This window comes from Aplysia californica, unplaced genomic scaffold, assembly GCF_000002075.1.
Source record: "Aplysia californica isolate F4 #8 unplaced genomic scaffold, AplCal3.0 scaffold01367, whole genome shotgun sequence".
NCBI classification, from domain to species: Eukaryota; Metazoa; Mollusca; class Gastropoda; order Aplysiida; family Aplysiidae; genus Aplysia; species Aplysia californica.
Genome location: NW_004798637.1, coordinates 39,850 through 43,427, shown reverse-complemented (window position 1 = coordinate 43,427; position 3,578 = coordinate 39,850).

Genomic DNA, 3,578 nt, shown 5'->3' with positions numbered 1-3,578 from the left:
TAATGGTGACAGATGCACATGGATCTATCGTCACAATAATGGTGACAGATGCACATGGATCTATCGTCACAATAATGGTGACAGATGCACATGGATCTATCGTCACAATAATGGTGACACCATTATTGTGACGATAGATCCATGTGCTTCTTTTTACCAATACAAACAAATTCGCTAGTAACAGCTCTAATCTTTGGCATTAAATAAAACCTAACTGAAAACTGGTTCTTGCAATAATATGTGAGATGTGCTGACAAAATGAGTTACTTCTCACGATCCAAGAATGGAGATATCGGCTGAAAATCCACACTGGGGGTCAGACTTATAGATTTTCAATTGATGCCATTTTGTTCAAGTTTACTGTGTCTTTTACTATTCCAAGCTCACAAATTGTACAAACTTCACCTATCAAGTTAATGAATCAATTTTCATGATGCTCAAATCCGAGAAGTAACTCATTTTGTCAGCACACCTCACATATAATGTGTGGAGCTAGAAGCTAGAACCCTATCCCTATCAGTCAAAGGGAACGTCATAGTTTATAGCCCGTTGTGGGGTAGTATATTATGTACTTTCAACCTATTTGAGTTGCAAATGACGTGTAAAATTCTTCCTAGAACTAAACTAGTTAGTTCAATTGTGAGGTGTGCTGACAAAATGAGTTACTTCTCGGATTTGAGCATTATGGAAATTGATACATCAACCTTATAGGTGAAGTTTGTACAATTTGTGAGCTTGGAATAGTAAAAGACACAGTAAACTTGAACAAAATGGCATCAATTGATAATCTATAAATGTGACCCCAGTGTTGATTTTCAGCCGATATCTCCATTCTTGGGTCGTGAGAAGTAAGTCATTTTGTCAGCACATCTCAGATATATGTGGCGTTACAGGTTAGAACCCTATTCTATCAGTCAAAGAGAAGGTTTTAGCACTACCCACGGGGGGCTGTTGTGAGATTGTACCAGGGGAAGAATATTATTATGTACGTTAAGCTTATAATTGTGTTGTAAGTGCCGTAAAACTCTTTATAAAACTAAAATAGTTCGCGCAAAACGAGGAGATTTAAAAAAACAACCTAGAACCCTAGATCTATCCCTATCAGTCAAAGGGATTGTCCAAGGAGAAGGACTATCCCACGTGGGGCTGTTATGGGATAGTGCTAGGGGTAGAATATTGTTATGTATTTTAAGCCTATTTGAGTTGCAAGTGCCGTAAAACTCTTACTAAAACAAAAATAGTTCGCTCAACACTTGGAGTTGAAAACTAGAACCCTTCTATCATCCAAAGGGGGTGTCTCAGTACTATCCCACGAGGGGCTGTTATGGGATTGTGCTAGGGGAAGAATGTTATTATGTACTTTCAAAGCTTATTTGAGTTGCAAGTGCCGTAAAACTCTTCCTAAAACTAAACTAGATCGGGTCCGTGCAGTCTTGTGCAGTTAAAAGCTAGAACCCTATTTCCTATCAGTCACAAGGAACGCCATAGTTTACAGTACTACCCACGTGGGGCCCGTTGTGGTGTAGTATTATAATGTACTTTGAGCCTATTTGTGTTGCAAATGACGTAAAACTATTCCTAAAACTAAACTAGTCCGTGCAGTTTTATATGCAGTTAGAAGCAAGAAACATATTCTATCAGTCAAAGAGAGGCGTTATGGCACTACCCAGGTGGGGCTGTTGTGGGACAGTTTTATGAGTAGAATATTAGATGTCTATGTACTTTGAGCCTATTTGTGTTTCAAATGACGTAAAATTCTTCCTACAACTAAACTAGTCTATTAAATAAATTATTGTGCAGTTACAAGCTAGAACCCTATTGTATTTGTCAAAGGGAGTGTTGTGGCACTACCCACGTGGGCTGTTATGAGATTTTACCATTTGAAGAATAGGCCTTAATCATGTACTTTAAATTAAGCTTATTTGTGTTGCAAGTGCCGTAAAACTCTTACTAAAACTAAACTAGTCCGTGCAGTCTATGTGCAGTTAGAAGCTAAAACCTTCTCCCTATGAGTCAAAGAGGGCATTATGGCACTACCCACGTGGGGCTGTTATGGGATTGTACCAGGGGGAGAATATTATTATGTACTTAAAGCTTATTTGTGTTGCAAGTGCCGTAAAACTCTAAAATAGTTCGCGCAAAACGTTGAGTTTAAAAAAAAAAAAGAACCCTCTCCGTATCCGTCAAAGGGAGTGTCCCAGAACTACCCACGTGGCGTTGTTAGGAGTTTTTACCTGGGGAAGAATACTGTTATGTACTTTAAGCCTAAATCAGTTGCAAGTGCCGTAAAACTATTCCTAAAACTAAACCAGTCCGTGCAGTCTACGTGCAGTTAGAAGCTAAAACCCTCTCCCTAGCAGTCAAAGGGAGTGCCCCTGCACTAGATCTACCCACGTGGGGTTGTTATGAGATTGTACCAGGGGAAGAGTAATATCATGTACTTTAAGCCTATATCAGTTGCAAGTGCCGTAAAACAACTCTCACTAAAACTAAAATAGTTCGCGCAAAACGTGGAGTTAAGAATTAGACCCCTTTTATCAGTCAAACGGAGTGCCCCAGTACTAGATCTACCCACGTGGGGCTGTTATAGGATTGTACCAGGGGGAGAATACTATGTACTTTAACGGCTTATTTCAGTTGCAAGTGCCGTAAAACTCTTACTAAAACTAAAATAGTTCTCGCAAAATTTAGAGTTAAGAATTAAAACCCTTCTATCATGCACAGGGAATGTCCCAGTACTACCCACGTGGGGCTGTTATGAGATTGTAGCAGGGACAAAATACTATGTACTCAAACGGCTTATTTCAGTTGCAAGTGCCGTAAAACTCTAACTGAAACTAAAATAGTTCTCGCAAAACTTGGTAGAGTTAAGAATTAGTACCCTTTTGTCAGTCAAAGAGAGTGTCGCTTATTCTACCTTTGCTAGTACCAAGCATAGAAGAATTCTGTACTGTATGTGAGGCAGCGTGGTGGAATCAGGCTCTCGTCAATTTTTGAGCATGTAGAGTTATTGGTATCATCTTAAAGCTTGTTCATTTGTCTTAATTTGGATGAAAAAAATATCCATTTACCTTGAATACAAGTCGAGATACTTGTGAAAGAAGGAGGTGGGGGTCACTTGTTTTCAGAGGTAAAATTAGTGAGAAAAGGGCCGCCAAAGATTAGTTATTTCCTTAGCTTAAGTGTCTGTGGTAACTGAATATTTACATTCTTTGTGCCTTTAATCGACGTTTTTCAGGAAAATCCCCACAGAAATTAGTTCTTTAATAGGCATGAAAGGTGTTTAACAAAAAAACCCACAAAAAAACAAAAACATTGATACACATTCACAAACATGCGACAAATGCACGTTTCTTCACTTTGATTATTCTGACGAGAGCCTGATTCCACTACGCTGCCTCACATTTATAGTATAAGCCGTGGGTGGGTTAGCGCTATTTCATCATCTTTGTTTTGAATGGTGTGTTCCCGACAAGAAGGCTATACAGGAAGGTCCTTGGTCCTTGGTTCACGAGATCTAGATCTACCTGGTTTGGACTCCTTGCCTAGCGCTACAAGGTAATAGTGCAAGTTCTCGG